At 61.5% G+C, this 16,769-nt stretch overlaps 1 protein-coding gene and 1 long non-coding RNA gene across 12 annotated transcripts in view; both read right to left on the minus strand.

Annotated features, from left to right (window-relative positions):
- Positions 1-16,769, minus strand: part of VAV2 (vav guanine nucleotide exchange factor 2) — a 186,448-nt gene that overhangs the window by 154,126 nt on the left and 15,553 nt on the right. The window lies entirely within an intron of this gene.
- On the minus strand, positions 787-2,607 carry LOC113901848. Its single transcript, XR_003513567.1, has 2 exons — positions 2,388-2,607; positions 787-1,171 (listed from the first exon to the last, which is right to left on the minus strand). It is a non-coding gene; the product is annotated as an uncharacterized LOC113901848 (long non-coding RNA).

Consider the following 16,769-nt stretch of genomic DNA (forward strand, 5'->3'; position numbering starts at 1 on the left):
TACTTGCAGGAAAATTAAGTCTGGCGGGGATGACGGGGAGACTCAGAGGGTAGGAGCCCAGCCTTTGGGCTTGACAGGCAGGATCCACTCACAGAAACCATGACTTGGGAGGGCCACCTGCCCCTGGAGGCCCCGAAGTCCCTGAGCCGGGAGCGTCGCTGGGCCCCCACGCCCTGCGAGGAGGGAGCCGGGCCCCCACGGCCCCTCCAGGGCCAGTGATCTGCACACAGGGAACAATCCCTCCTGGTCAGCCATACAGAGCTGCCGAGTGGCCACATCCCGGGCGGCCCTGGCCTTCACCGGCACCCCCGCCGGCTCTCATTAGCAGCCTCACTCCGAGTCAACGCCTGCCTGGGGGAAGCAGACGGCAGGCCGGCCAAGGCCTCCAGGCGACGATGCCACTGAGGCTGCGTGCTCACAGCCAAACCACCGGGACGACGGGGAGGTGAAAGCCACCCCTCCTCGCTGCCCGCTGGACACCAGAGCCGGAGACGGACCCGGCGCGCCAGCTCCCCGGCTCTCGCGAGAACACACGCTCTGCATGCTGGGCCGCACCTTTCTGTGCGGCGGGGCCTCCACATCTGAAGCTCACGCTCCTGGCCGCCACACGGCCCTGAGTCCTGTGACCTACTCAACAAGTGGCCCTGGAGCTGCGCTTCACGACGACCGGTCGCTTTCAGCCACCGGAGCCTCACTGCCCGCCGGGGCCAGGCCGCTGGGCCTGCCCACCAGACCCCCCGACGGGCTGCTGACGACGAGGTCTTTGATCAATAAAATATGGGAAAATGAATTAATTTCCTGTTTTATTTATGCCACGCTCACTCCAAAAAACCATTTTAAATTACTTCATTACTATTCAATAGGTGCGGCTCGCTGGCATGACTCTTTCAAATTTGGGGCCCTTGGGGTAAATCACCAGGGGGCCTGCAGGTGACAAGCCAGCCAGATGCTCTATGGGGGCAGGGGCTGAGACCCTCCCCTCACCCTCGGTCCCAAACACCCTGGGCAAGGACCCCAGGCTGGGGTTCAGATCTGGTGGGTGGGTGGGTGGATGGGTGGATGGATGGATGGTTGGATGGATGGATGGATGTTTGCCGGCCATTGACTGACAGCTCGGAAAAGGCCCAGCTTTCCCCCAGGCAGCTAGGACTCCGCGATGGCTTTAGAGGGTCTGAAAAAGCAAAAAGTGAAAGTGTTAGTCACTCAGTTGTGTCTGACTCTTTCCAACCCCATGGACGGTAGCCCTCGAGGCTCCTCTGTCCATGGAATTCTCCAGGCAAGAATACTGGAGTGGGTCGCCATGCCCTCCTCCAAGGGCTCTTCCCGACCCAGGGATCAAACGCAGGTCTCCTGCACTGCAGGCGGATTCTTTATGGTCTGAGCCACCAGGGAAGCCCGGGGCCCCCACAGACGGCTCCAGCTGCGTGGGTGGCAACCCTGCCTTCCAGAAGCATCTCTCCCAAAACACACAGGCAGGTGGAACGTGGGGTTGGCTGTGAGCACTGACCCCTGCAGCCTCCAGTACCGTCCTCGGGCCTCTGGGTTCCAGCTGAGTCGAGTCCATAGCTTGCTATGCCCAACACCACCTCGAGCAGGGAGGGACCACGTCACCCACCCGACAGATGGGGAACCAGGCTCAAAGGATCCGGGATTGGAACCAGGCTGTCCAGTCCCACATCCCTGGCTTCCCAAGCCGTCAGGGGCCGAGCTGCACTGATCTCCGTGGGCAGTGCCTCTCCGCCTGACCCCTGCTCTCTGGGAGGAAGGCCTCCCCAGTGCACCTGCGCCTCCTCTCCCCCCGGGACGCCGTCTTCCCACCACGACCACCGAGACGTGATTCCAAACCTGGCCTCCTTGGTGCTGAAAGAGGGGGTCTCTCTAAGGCAGACCTCAAGTCCGGCCTCAGCAAGCTTCCTAAACCCCAGACTCCAGCCCCTTGTCCCACAGGGATGCCCTGACTGGTTTCCAGGGCCCTCTGGCCACTTCCGGGAGCACTGGGCGTGGGCCTCAGCCTCTCACTCAGCCACTCCCTGCTGCTACGGCCCAGAAGGCAGAGCTGGGCACGCAGGTCCCTCTGGGGCTCTGGGCCCTTCTGTGCTCAGCTGCTCACTCACTCCACGCAGTCAGCCTTCCACTGTGGGCCACAGGGGTGTGGGGCCACCCGCTCACCACACCCTAGACAGTCGGCATCGTGAAATGGGGAGGGGGTTTCCCAGTGAGAATGCAGAGGTGCTCGGCTGAGCCATGGGAAGCAGGTTCTGAAAGGCTGGAGGTCAGGCTCCAGCAGGAGGGGCTGTGCCAAGCTGGTGGCAGCTGCGAAGTGACCCCCCCCCCACCTCATTCTGATCCCAGAGTTCTTCCCCATCAACACAGGAGGGGAGACTCACCAAGAAAAACAGCCCTGGGAAAGCGATGGTTCAGAAGGCTGAACAGAGCACAGCGGGGTAGTGGGGGAGCTCATCCTTAACTCTGCCCACGGTCAGCGGACTCTTAATAGACACCCACTGCACTCCCGCCCTGCCCTGAGCTCAGGGATCACAGACCAGAGAGCAGCAGGAACTCCTCTGAGCCCACAGCTGCCCAAGGAAGCCATCTATGATTTCCGCCTGATACCTGGCTGGAAATTGTTCCCAGCAGTCCTCAAAAGATCCGCCTCTCCAGCTAATGGCCTGTTTGAGCCGGAGGGATAAAAATTAGTCCGCCTTATCAAGACTTCAAGGTCAGGGTCAAACCAAAGGTTTTTCTACAAAGCCGGCAGGAAATTGCTTTTCTCGTGTTCCTCCACGACCATCTTCTTCGCTGAGCCGGCTTCTGCACGCCCAAAGGCTCAATCCCACCCTCCCACCGCACAGGCGGGTGTGGCTCAGAGAGATTAGCTGGACGGCTGTCTGAGGCGGTGCCCCCCAGCCCAGCACCCGACGCCCCTCCTCTCCCTCCTGCGGCCCCACGCCAGACCCTCAGCGCTGGCCCACCAGCTCTGCGAAATCGTCCCTTGTCTCTGCCACTTCAACTCCTCCGTCTCGTCTTCCTTCCTGAAAGTGGTCTCAGGGTCAGCATCAGAGCACCCCTCCCCGTGCGCCTCCAAGCTCCTCTTCCCGAGGAGGACTCCAGAGGCAGGTCAGCTCTGCGGATACTAACTAACTTCTCTTCTTACAGAGAAGGAGGCTGAAGCTTGAGGAATCTGTTTGCCAAGTGCAGCACTTGAAATCCCATAGACAGAGGAGCCTGGTGGGCTGCAGTCCATGGGGTTGCAAAGAGTCGGGCACGACTGAGCGAGTAACACTTGAAAGGTGGTCTCCAGAAAACATGCCCATGCCCTGATCCCCAGAGCCTGAGAAGTGACCTTATTTGAAAAAGGGTCTTCATAGATGTAAGTAAGGCTCCTGAGACCATCCTGGACCAGGGGGGCCCTACATCCAACGACTTGTGTGCTTGTAAGAGGCAGAGAGAGGAGCGATCCAGGGAGCTGAGAGAGACCAAGGCAGGATGGAGCAGAGTCAGGACTGAGGCGGCCACAACCGGTGACACCTGGGCCTCCGGGAGCTCAAGAGCCTCTGGAGCAAGGGGTTTGCCGGGGGCGGGGCCGGCAGCAAGGCCCCACCACTTGTGACTTTAGACGTCTGGCCTCCAGAACCAGGAGAGAAGGAACTGCTGCTACCGAGGCACAGGGGTGGCAGGCGCCCTTACGCCCCTGTGACCTCAACACCACGGGTGGCGCCACTCCCGCAGGCCTTCAGCTGAGCTCTGTGGGATGGACAGACGGACGGACGGACGAGTGAAGCAGGCTTCGATGGGAAACAGAGGCAAAAGCTCCGCTTTCTCCCATCTGTCTTCCCAGGTCCTGAACATTCACGCTCCTCACCGGTCCCGGACGGCCCCACCCGGCTGAGAGTCCCTGGACTCTGGACCTGGCAGGCCCAGCCCGCTTTCAGGCAGAGAGATCTGGGTTCAAACCTCTAACCCCACCCCCACCACACCGTGCATAGGAACTCCCCCCACCCCGTACGACCCCAGCTCTAGGCTGATCGCGTCTCGGGCCTCCAGACGTGACTGTCCAATGGCTGCCTCCAAGTCTCTTTGGGAAGGTGGCCAGCTCGAGCACCCCAAAACAGGTCTGTGGTTCCCCACGCCCAGCGAAGAAGCCCGCTCTGTGAGAGCCACCTGCCTGCTCACCCAGGGGCTGGAGGCAGCAGCCGGAGGCAGCGGAGACCCCCTCAAACCCCACCCACTACCTGAGGGGTAAGTGGCCTCCACGTGTGGAAAACCAGGACATCATGTGCAGCGCTTGGAAGGCACCCCACGAGCACCAGGGCCACACACCCTCCTCAGAAGGGCCACAAACACCGCGGGGGCCGCCCTCGGGACAGCACCCCACAAGCTCGGGGCCCTCGCTCGCGGTCAGCGCACGCCACGGTGAGAAGAGGAGATAAACGTCACGCCCAGCTATCGTCCCCTGGCTCCGGGAAGCAGCATGTCAGTCTGTCTGTTCACAGGCCACCTGCTGGGGGCCTGTGCCCACCCACACGGGTGAGCCCGCTGAGTTAGTTCTGCCGCCGTGCGGGGCTGGGGGGTCAGTGCAGGCCGGCCGGCACGGCCCGGGGGAGCAGCGTCCAGGCACCGCCCTCCTGCTGCCCTGCTGTCCACAGACGCTACAGGAAGTTCCCAGAAGCATTCCTCCCCAAGAGGCTGGAAAGGGCCCCAAATGTCCAGGGCAGGAGCAGCCCATAGTGGGTGCTCAGCAACACCTGAGCAATACACACACAATTCCTGGGAAGGCTTCAGGGGGACGGGGACTGTTCCCCCTCCAGCTGGGGGCTTCCGGGCCCCTGGGAAGGCTTGGGGGGGACGGGGACTGTTCCCCCTCCAGCTGGGGGCTTCCGGGCCCCTGGGAAGACTTTGGGGGGACGGGGACTGATCTCCACCCAGCTGGGGGCTTCCCAGACCCTGAGAAGGCTTCGGGGGGACGGGGACTGTTCCCCATGAAGCTGGGGGCTTCCTGGCCCCTGAGAAGGCTTTGAGGGGACCGGGACTGTTCCCCCTCCAGCTGGGGGCTTCCCGGCCCCCCAGCTCTCCTCCCCCCACACCGGCCTTGCGGGCAGCGCTGCCCTGGGCCCATGGGGCGGGCGCTTATGTGGGAGGGGCTGCCGCTTATGTGGGAGGGGCTTCCGGTGGGCGGTGTGTCTGTGTGGCAATTAACGAAGCCAGGCACATCAACGTCTGCAGGTGGACACGCACCGAGAGAAATGTGTCTGAAGCCCAGGCAGGTGGAGGATAAGATGTACACACATTTTTCCTGTTTTGAATGGGACTTTATTTTCATTACACTGCCGGCTGTGAGCCATAAACGCTTGTCAGAGAGAGAAGGCACCTCCCCTTCCAGCTGCCCCAGCAGACCCCACAGGAGGCGAAACGGCCAGACCCGGAGTGCAGAGGCTGGATGCCTCCCAGGCTCCGTCTGCAAGGGAGAGGCGGCCTCCGGGACCCACGGGGAGAGATGCCGAGGCCCTGCTTCTCCAGCCTGTGAGGAGCCCCCACACAACCCTTCACTCGCTCCAAAGTTCACCCCTCATGCCCCCAAAGAAGCATGCGTCACACACAGCCCAGGTGCCAGGGGCCGACGGGGAGCTGAGCCCCCCATGGAGAAGCCCAGGTAAGGCCCCAGCCCCCCACACCTGGGCCAGGTGCCCCCTTCTCTCCAGGCCTCGGGCCTCCCCAGCACAGGGGACGCCCTTCAAACAGCACATCAGCACTGGTGTGAACGAGGTACCAGCTCACACCCCTTAGGGCAAAACCATCACCAAACGGGAAATGACGTGTTGGTGAGGACGCAGACAGCCTGGACCTTGGGTGCTGCTGGCGGGAAGGCTCCCGGCACTGGGACAGCAGAGCAGGCTGCAGACAAGAGAAAATAAAGTTACCACACGAGCCAGGGACTCTGCTCTGCACACGCAGACGAGCTGAAAGGAGGGTCTCTCAGAGCTGCCGGCATGCCCGTGTTCACAGCCGTGGTGTTCACAGCAGCCAGAAGTCATGGAGACCACCCACCCATCCACAGATAAATGGACGGGGACTTCCCTGGCGGTCCCGTGGTTAACACTTCAGCTTCCAAGGCAGGAGCCGAGGGTTCGATCCCCGGTCGGGGAGGTAAGATTCCATATGCCTCAGAGCCAAAAACCAAAACAAAAGCAGTACTGTAACAAATTCAGCAAAGAGTTTAAAAATGGTCCCCATCTCTCTCTCTCTCTCTCTCTCTCTCTCTCTCTCTCTCTCTCTCTCTGGGGTATGTATATATACATAGAAAGAGAAAACAAAGACAAATCAATAAACACACGGTGTATCCTTACAACGGGATATTACGTCTGACGACACAGGCTGAACCTGGAGGGCGTCACGCCCAGGGAAGCAAGCCAGTCATCAAAGACCAACGCCGTAGGGTCCCGCGTGTACGGACGGGGTCCCTAGAGTCGTCCGGGTCACAAGGCGCGGTGGCGGCTGTGGTTCTGGAGGTGGGGGAGGGAACAGGAAGCTGATGAGGGGTCGAGTTTCGGTTTCAGAAGATAAAGAGAGCTTCGGGGTGGACGGTGTGAGCGTACTAAAAGATGGCCAAGATGGCAGACGCAGCTGTGTGTATCTTACCACGGCTGGAACAACAAAAACCTGCTTTGAAAACTTCAGAACCTGGATGATGTCCAAGGTCTCCCCTTGGTGGGGCCCCCACCAAGACCAGGAGATTCCCCCTGGGCCACCCACCAGCCCCTCAGCATTTCCCGGCCCCCACCCGCCACGCCATGCCCTCCACCCCAAACTCCTGGCCTCATAGGAGGGTCTCTGGCTCTCCTGGGAGGAAAAGCAAAAATAGCCTCAGTGATGGTGGCTCAGATGGTAAAGAATCTGCCTGCAATGCAGAAGACCTGGGTTTGATCCCTGGGTAGGGAAGAACCCCTGCAGAAGGAAACGGCAACCCACTCCAGTAATCTGGCCTGGAGAATCCCATGGACAGAGGAGCCTGGAGGGCTACAGTCCATGGAGTTGCACAGAGTCAGACACGACTGACTAAGCATCCAGATGGACGGACACAGCGGGTCTGAGGGCCTCAAAGCAACAGAGACACAGGCCTATGGGGGGCAGGGGTCCAGGGAGCTGTGTTTTTCTAAGGTGTTTCTGTTTTTCCAAGCAGTAGGCGTTACTTTCAAGACACCTTATGAAGATTCCTCCGCTTTGGGTGAAGCCTGGAGCAGTGGATCCCGTGAATGGACTGAACACACAGCCCGGGAACAGGTGCGGCAAGCTACTCAGGACAACACCTTCTGACAGCCAGAGAGCCCGGATGTCAACTCAGAGACTGCACTTTCTGGAAATTCCAGCCACACCAGCGCCAGGCCCAGGGCACTGGAGTGGGGGCAGGGGGGGCTCCATTGTTTGCCAGGCCAGCAGCTGGGCTCTCTCCCCCGAACAGGGGTCAGGAATGTTCGCAGCTGCAGACTCACCCCCGCCCCTACCCGGGTGGGAACCAAGCGGGGGAGGGAGGCGGCACCCGGGCCTGAGGACACAGCCTGTCCAGGGAGGCCCGGGCCGTTTGCAGGCAGAGAAGCTGACAGCCTGCAGGGCGCCACCTGCCCAGGATGTGTGGGAGGACACTCGGCTCCCCCGCCCAGGTGCCCTGGGCCTGGAGTCCACTGGGGCTCAAGCTGCAGCCAGTCCCCCTGGCCTTTCCCTTCTCTGAAACCTTCGCCACTTGAGGTGCTCCCGGGCGGGAATAACCATCCCGACTTGGCCAGGTGGGGAAACTGAGGCCCAGACTGGTACTGAGGGGTCTGCCCCCTCGCCAGCTGCCAGCAGGTCCTGTGCAGTTTTAACAGATGTCTGGGGGCACCATTCTGGTCGATTTGGGGATTGAAATAAAGCAAAATCCTATAGGATGTCCAACTCTCAAGCCTAAAGTACCACTAACCACTCAGGGCCTTTTTCTGCCCAGCTCCTTGACTTCTGCTTTTAAAAAAAAAAGCCTGCTGGGAATAACTGGCAACTCCGAGCCCTGACACCTGCTCGCTCACAGCATGAGTGGCCAGCTCAGGTGCTGGGGGCTTGCAGTATCCCCCAGGCTGGCCGCTCTTCCATGTCCCATGACTGTCCACCCCTCTCCCAGGGGCAGTCCGGGTGTTTCCAGAGTTTCACTATTATATCTGCAGGGCAGCAAATGGCTCTGTTCCTCCAAAGAGATTCTCTCTTGGGACCAAAGGCTCTACCTCCAGTAGAGGCCCAAGGCGGGGAGGCCACCATGCAGGACTGTCATAGCCCACGGCCTCAGTCCAGACGGGCTCCACCAAGCGGAAGTGGTGGTGCCAAGGAGGACCTCAGAAAGCCCTGGGCATCCGTCACCCACCTTCAGTCATCCGTCCACCCACCCATCCGTCTGTCTGTGCATCCATCCATCCACCCATCCATCCATCTGTCTGTCCATCCAACCACCCATCCATCTGTCTGTCCACCCACCCATCCATCCATCTGTCTGTCCATCCATCCATCCATCCGTCTGTCCATCCCTCCATCCATCTGTCTGTCCACCCATCCACCCATCCATCCATCTGTCCATTCATCCATCCGTCTGTCCACCCATCCACCCATCTGTCTGTCCATCCAACCACCCATCCATCTATCTGTCTATCCATCCACCTATCCACCCATCCACCCATCTGTCTGTCTGTCCATCCAACCACCCATCCATACATCTGTCCACCCACCCATCCACCCATCTATATGTCCATCCATCCATCCGTCTGTCCACCCATCCACCCATCTGTCTGTCCATCCAACCACCCAACCATCTGTCTGTCTATCCATCTACCCATCCACCCATCCATCCATCTGTCTGTCTGTCCATCCAACCATCCATCTATCCGTCTGTCCACCCATCCACCCATCTGTCTGTCCATCCAACCACCATCCATCCGTCTGTCTGTCTGTCCATCCAACCACCCATCCATCTGTCTGTCCACCCACCCATCCACCCATCTATCTGTCCATCCAACCACCCATCTATCTGTCCACCCACCCATCCACCCATCTGTCTTTCCATCCATCCATCCATCCATCCGTCTGTCCACCCATCCACCTATCTGTCTGTCCATCCATCCACCCATCTGTCTGCCCATCCATCCACCCATCTGTCTGTCCATCCATCCACCCATCTGTCTGTCCATCCAACCACCCATCCGTCTGTCTATCCATCCACCTATCCACCCACCCATCCACCCATCCGTCTGTCTATCCACCAGTTCGTCCATCATTCAAACGCCAGTCAGGCCCACCTCTGTGGGAAAGGTGCAGGCACAGGTGCCCCAAGCAGGGAAGTGAACGCCTTTCCCCACCCACCATGGACGAGAGCCCCTTAGTCAGACATGAAACCAAAGCTCCTGGGTCCGGTCAGCAAGCTGCCCGCCCACCTGCCGACCCACCCCACCCCCACCCACTCCAGTGCTATTTCTGGGAGGAGGGGGCGGGGGCAACCTAGGGAAGTGAGAAGTCAGTCAAGCGGCTCAGGGGGTGAGAACTGAGCGCAGCGACCAGCTGCAGACCACAGGGGCCCCACCAGCCCACGAGCCCCACGTCCACCCCCTCGACCTCCTGCCGACCCATATCCGCCTGGCCAACTTGCACGTGGCCCTGCCAGCCAGCCCCCTGCCCTCCTGGGGGCACCCACACCTCAACATGCGCCTTGCCCACAGTCCCAAGCCAGTCGTTCAGCAAGGCCCAAACCCTACACTCCAATCCACCAGGAGCCCAGATACCAGCCAACGCCTGGACAGGAGAAAGAGGAAGCAGAGAGCAAAGCAGGGGGCCAAAGTGTGCTCCCCCCCCAGAACAGCAGAGCCGGCCACGTCCTCACCCCAGACCCTCAGAACGTGACCGTATTTGGAATCAGGTAAAGACGTCGAGACAGAATCACCCTGGCTCAGGGTGGACCCCTCACCCAGTGAGCAGTGTCGTCTTCAGAGAGAGGAAAGTGGGTTTGATCCCTGGGTCGGGAAGGTCCCCTGGAGGAGGAAATGGCACCCCACACCAGTGTTCCTGCCTGGAGAATCCCACGGACAGAGGAGCCTGGAGGGCTACCGTCCCTGGGGTCACAAAAGAGCCGGACAGGTGAAGCGACCAAAAAGCAAAACCAAAGCAGACACATGCAGGAGAGAAGCCACATGAAGACGGAGGCAGAGGCGAGCCGGGGGCAGCTGGGCCACCAGAAGCTGGGAGAGGCGGGAGGGACCCTCCCCTGGAGCCTCCAGAGGGAGCCCTGTCCTGCCCACACCTCAATTTCTGACCTCCCTCCGGAGAGAAAAAACTCTGTTGTGTAAGCTCCCAGTCTGGGGGGCTCCATTAGGGGTGCCTGGGCACAGGAAGGCCCGGGAGCACTCAGGGCAGGGCGGCCACCTCGAGGCCCTCATGGGAGGCGCCTCCTTTGCCCTGGTCTGGTCACCCGGCTGTTGCCCTCTCTGCTCCGCGGTTGCTGGGAAGAATCAGAGGATTAAACCCGGTTGGCAGCCCCGCCCCACAGAGGTCTGCCATCCGTCCAGCACTTTGTTACAGCTCTGGCTCTAGGGTCATAGCGCCTGCATCGTGGGGCAAGGGGGGGGTGCTGGGTGCTGTCGAGGCCACCCCTCCCAGGCCAGAGCTGAGCAGATCTGCGGGAACTTCCAGCATCTCACAGTTTAAATTTGAAACCATGAGAGACTGCAGCCTTACTCCCCTGTCGCCCCCGAAGTGCCCTCCAGTCTGGACAAGGGCCCAGGGGCCGCTGACCCACAGGCTCGCCCTGAGTGCTAACCCGAGGGACCTCCAACCAGAGAATCGCTCCACAAGGCTTTACCCCAACCCAGCCTCCATTGGGCAGCTCTGCCAAGGGCTCCCTTGGCCAGGAAATCCAGCACCTATCTGCCGGTGGGGGGGGGGGGGCTGGCGGCAGTGAGCTGAGGGCATCACGTTTCCTCTTCACTGGGACTCAGCTAATGCCAGCCACACAGAAAAGGGAGGTGCCCGAAATGAGGGCGAGGTTCTCTCCTCTCTGCAGACGGTTCATGTGGGACGTTCTGCCCGCCCAGGCCCTGAGACTTCCACAACACCCTCTGTTTACCAAAGCAGTGCCCGACCCAGGGAGAAGAGACTCAGAGAGGAGAGGCCCATATCCTGGGATATCGCAGGGTAGCGATGGCTCTCTTGGGAACACAGGCTCCCACGTGACCCCAGGGGATGAAAGCTCCCCCCAACAGCGCCAGCACTAACAGGGTGAGAGGGGAGCCGGGCACGTGGAGGGGGGAGGCGGTCTGAGGGCGGAGTCCGGCTGGCCTTGGAGGAACCTGGAGAGGGAGAAGCAGGAGGCAGGCACTCGGGAGGGGGCTGTCACACGGCCGGGTACCCCGGATACCTTCCCTTGCACCAGGGAAGGCAGATCAGCAGAGCGTGTCCCCCTGCACGCCCCACGGCCTGGCAGACATCCCTAACCTACCCGCTCCCCGCAGCAGTCACGCCTCAGTGGCCCATCCTTCTCAGCACAGGCACGCTGGGCCCACGACCGGAGAGTGGAACGCACCAGTGAGGCTGAGCGTCAGCCTGTGACAAGGGGCCAAGGGCAGCGGAGGGAAAATGCAGTCCTCTCATGGGGAGTCTGGCTCTCCACCGAGTGGCCCGGCGTCCAGAGGTGGCCCAGGCTCCTCTGAAGAGAACCAGGGTCGGGGAACGCCAGTGTCTGGAGGTGCAAACCCCACACAAGGACTAGAATCCCCTCTCCGCCCTGGCCAGGGCTCAGCGGGGGTGTGCCCCAGGCCCCTTCCCCTGCCCCACGCTCAGGCAGACACAGCAAGGCTCCTTTCACTGCTCGAGGGTCTGCCACAGCCACCCACCCCGCTTCCCGCCCCAGAGCTGGGCTGCCTGGGAGAAAACTGGCCAGGAGGGCACCAAGGGGGCCGGCTGGCCGACCGAGGGCTCCCGTGGACGCACAACTGCGGCTGGCCACGTCTCCCGTGTCCAGTCCCTGCCCCGGCCAGCGTGGAGGACCACGTGGCCAGCAGCACCTCACTCTTTAGGAAACAAGGTCAGACCACGCCTGAGCCGCCCGGGACAGGCCAGGGAGAGACAGCAGGCGGAATCAGCATGCATAAACCGGCGGGTGAGAAGGAGTGTGGAAGGGTGGCCGCCAGGCCCCGGAGGCCGCCTGTCACTGCAGCCACCCAAGCCTGGAGGGGGCAAGGTGCACCCCCAGAGTGCCCCCACCCTGACTAGTGCAGAGCCCTAGCACCCCCACCTCCTCACGGCTCAGTCCTGAGACAGCCCCTCCTGATGGCCTTCGGTCACCATTGCCCTCGATCAGCCGGGGAGGCCTCGTGGAAGCCAGAGTTGGGGCAAAGAGGCCACAGCACAAGCCAGCCCAGCGCCAGAGGGCGAGGGCAGGGGGGGCGGGGAGCAGACCACAGGAGGGCCCCAACCCAGCTGCGCCCACCACCCCCTCTCTGACCCTCCTGGGCATCTGCGAGCAGAGGCTCCGAAACGCTGCACAGAGAGAGAGGGCTGAGGAAAGAGGAAGCCCCCACCCACCCCAACCCGCTCTGCGACTCCTCACAGGAAGGTCAGGCCGCCCGGAGGCGCCCACCCAGCCCCTCCATCCCGCCCGGGTCGCCCAGCGCAGCCAGGAGCCACGCCCCCTGGCCAGGCTCCGCCCACGCGCACCTGAACCCCCGTGGAGGGGACCCAGGCGCCGTCTGGCAGGAGCTCCGCCGCTTCCATTAACTCCTGGAACCGTGTCTCGAGATCCGTGTTTGCTTTGGGGCTTTTGTTGGTCTCAGCTTCCAGTCTTCTGCTCAAGTTGTCCTCCCTGCTCCCTGCTGTCACCCTGGAGGCTGATTCCCCGGTCAGGTCTCCCGGCTCTTGGGTCACCTTCCTGTTCTCCTGAGGTTCAGTTTTTCTTTCTCCAGATCTCAGTTCCACCTGCTTTACTGAATAACGAGGTTTACCCTGTGCAGTTTCAATGATGGTTACTTTTCGGGGGGGTGGGGGGCACCGACCATGCTGTGGGTGCTGTGCTTAGTCGCTCAGTCGTGTCCAATGCTTCGTGACCCCATGGACTGTAGCCTGCCAGGCGCCTCTGTCCATGGGATTCTCCAGGCAAGAACACTGGAGTGGGGTAATGCCCTCCTCCAAGGGCTCTTCCCCACCCAGGGATCGATGCCAGGTCTCGCCATTGCAGGCGATTCTTTATCGGGAAGCCCACTGATCATTCCCACCCATAGATACACTGTGAGTTACCACTTCTTGGAGCAACGACCCTTCGAGAGCTTTGAGGGCATGGCCAGGCTGCACCCAGAGGGCTAGCCCCTCCCAGAGCGCGTGAGAGACGCTCTCTGCACAACCCCGAGGGACACGGGCAAGCGGGAGCCCCTTCCCTCAAGACAAGCACCGTCAGGGCCTGCACCCGGAAGCTCGATGCAAAGAGCCTTTCCTCCCTGAGGCTTCATTGCTGATCAGAAACCAGAGCCCTGAATCCACAGACCATGAACCCACTGAAGAGTCGGCAGCTCGGGCTCGCCAGACACCTGGACGACCAGGAGACGCCACTGGCTGGAGCCAAGGACAGTGTCTGGGGAGGGTCGGGGCACCCTGGGTGGACACAGCTCCTGCCTCGTGAGGGCAGGCTCTTCAAGGGAGGGGCCTTGCCTCAGACGTGGCCTCAGAGACGCACCCCTGACTCAAGAATGCCCGCTGGACCGAGCCTTTGCACACGGAGCTCTCAGAAGGGCTGTCCCATAGCAGGGGCAAACGGCACGCTTTCTACAAAGGAGGGTGGTGGGCGTCCAGCCACGGGGCCTGGGGCATCAGCAGCTTCCATACACCAGGGAACCCTGAAAAACGGTGTAAAACGCCACGAAGGCTCTGTCAGATGCAAACACGGCAGATTTCATGTCTCGCTGGGAACACCGCCTGAGAAACTCCGACACGCAATGAATATGTGGCTCCCAGACCCCACTGATGTCAGGACAGTGAGAAGGTGAGAACACTCCCTCCTTGGAGTGGATGGAAGAAGGTGTGTGGACAGGCCTCAGGAGCAGGTGTGGGGATAAGACAAGCAGATTCCTGACGGCAGGCCCAGCCCAGCCCCGTGACTAACACGGGGAGCTGCTCTGGGTACCAACCCTCACATCCATACATGACTTGGACTGCAAGGAGATCAAACCGGTCAACCGTCAAGGAAATCAACCCTGAATACTTATTGGAAAGACTGATGCTAAAGCTGAAGCTCTGATACCTTGGCCCACCCGATGTGAAGAGCCAACTCTTCGCATCAGGTGGAAGGTCTCTGAAACGATCCTGATGCTGGGAAAGGTTGAAGGCAGGAGGAGAAAGGGACGACAGAGGACAAGATGGCTGGATGGCATCACCGACTCATTGGACATGAGTTTGAGCAGCTCTGGGAGATGGTGAAGAACAGGGAAGCCTGGCGTGCTGCAGTCCATGGGGTCGCAAAGACTCAGACATGACTGAGCAACTGAACAACCGCCTCGGGTACCAGACCAGTCAGCCTCAATCCATGTGCATATGAACACCTCTGGCACGGCCCACACCAGGTCTGCAGAGGGCAGATGCTCCCAGGTCCCTGCCTGTGGGGTCCTCCTTGGGGGCTGGGGGGCTGGATAAAGCCACACCTGTCCAGATGCCAGACAGCCTGGTACCCCTAGAAGCAGAGGCCAGGAGAGGACATCCCCCTCGCTCTCTGACTCCCAGGTAGAGCCAGTCGGAGGCGTCCCACCCTGACACCCCAGGCTCACCCCTGGGTCAGCCCCCACCCAAGCTCGGGCCTTGAGGATGAGAGCCAGACCGCTGGCTCACGCGCAGCAAACATCCACCCACCCCCATGGAAACTCAGCCAGGCTGCCAGGTCCCCCTGCACAGAGCCTACTGCGCCGCTGTTCCCTGATTAAAGCTTTACAGGATCAACAGCAATAAAGCCATCCCAAAGAAAGCCATCTGAGGCAAAGCCCTTTTTTAAGAAAAACCACTCTCTCCACAGGCAAAAACCACTGAAAAATAACACAGCTATGTTGAGGCAGTTTCGCTGGGTCTCTGCAAAGGCCCTCCTGGTGTTACCTGGAGGCGAACCAGGTGCTGGGGGTCTGTCTGTCCCCAGAGAGCTGGGATCCGGCGCGCCCACCCCACGCTTCTGAGCGAGAAGGTCAGCGCCCGCTTGTAACCTCCAGCGTGGAGCGCGGGCTTCGAAGCTGGTAGCGGGGTGATAATGGTGTTGTGAGGAGGAGCGGTCTGGAGTCACGCCCCTCGCCAACCAAAGGCGTTTGTCCCGCTGGCCGGCTCCGCGGGAGGATTCAGGGTTTGGCATGTGGAGGCCAGGACGCCAGGATGACCGCCCCCTCAACCCCAGGTCCAGCCTGGACACTGATGTGGTCCGTCACACAGAAACAGGAAAAGCAGCCGGAAGCTCAAAGCCAAACAGAGAGCCCAGCGGGGGTGGGGCTGAAGCATCCCCCAGCTCAGCTCAGGGCCGATCCCGGACGGCGGCCGGGAGAGCCTGGCTTCCCTGGGCCCTCGGCCAAAGCCACTGTGAGCCCCAAAGGCCGGATCTGGACGGGCCCCCACCCTATGCCCCCCGCCAGCCAAGCCCCCCATCGGGGCACCCTCTGCGGCGTCCCACGTCTGAGGGATGGCCAGCCCGGCCCACCCTCCTCCTGGGCCCTGAAGCCCTCGTCTCCCTCCCTCCCCCGACACTGCACCCCACCGCCCCTCCCCCCCAGCCAGTGCAGGCCCGGTCAGTTTTCCTGCGGGGGTGACCACATCCGCCTCCACCCCGCCCTCCCCGACTCTAGGCCTGCCCTCCGATCCACTCCCAGCGCTGCAGACACAGCAGAACTTTCTGGAGCCAAACCCAGGCACATGGAGTTCTCTCCCACCCCTTCTGGGACTCCCTGGCCCCCAGGATGAGGCCACCCACCCACCGACCACACCCTGCCTCCTTCAAGGCAGTGGCTTCGAGGCCCTGTCACTTCCCCAAGGGATGACCCCTCCTCCCGTGGGCCTTGCCCTCCGCTGAGCTCCTCCCAGACTCTGGACCCCTCAAAGGAAACATAGTCTCACCCATCTCTCCCTCACCCTGAGGGCCAGTTGCTCACAGGCTTAATAAATCATTCCCTAAGAGCCAGACAGTCCAGAGGACCCATGCCAATTGCAGGAAGAGGTGGTCAAACCCAGGAGGTCTTCCTGGGGGAGGTGAGACTTCCAGCAGACTTTAAAGGAACAGGGAGCTCCAACAGTTATCGGGAAGGCAGGCCCTCGAGAAAAAGGCAGCCCACCCCGACCCTGCCATGCCAGGAGAATCCCATTGCAAGTGACGTGACCGCCATTTGACTGACAGTGGCTCAGACAGAAACCAGTACCTGGTGCGTCCTGGAGAGGGCAGCCTCCAAAGTGGAGGGTGGGACCCGCTCGTGACCCAGCGCCCACTGGGAGCCAGGCAGCGGGCCCGCCCGAGGCCAGAGACCCCGGGATCTCACACAGCCACGTAGCAGCCCATTTTACAGATCAGCCAAGTGAGCCTGAGCGGGGCAGGGCGACGGAGGCGCTCGTCCAGGCCCACGTCCGCCATGGGGCACGCCCAGCCCGGCTCCTGGCCACCACGGGGCGCCCACCCTCCCTGCCCTGGAGGAGGGGGCGCAGCCAGGACCCGCTGGGCTCACAAGCCCCCTGGGCGCCCGCGGGCTGCAGGCTCCGGGAGGCCTCTC

This window comes from Bos indicus x Bos taurus, chromosome 11 (genome assembly GCF_003369695.1).
Source record: "Bos indicus x Bos taurus breed Angus x Brahman F1 hybrid chromosome 11, Bos_hybrid_MaternalHap_v2.0, whole genome shotgun sequence".
Classification (NCBI taxonomy): domain Eukaryota; kingdom Metazoa; phylum Chordata; class Mammalia; order Artiodactyla; family Bovidae; genus Bos; species Bos indicus x Bos taurus.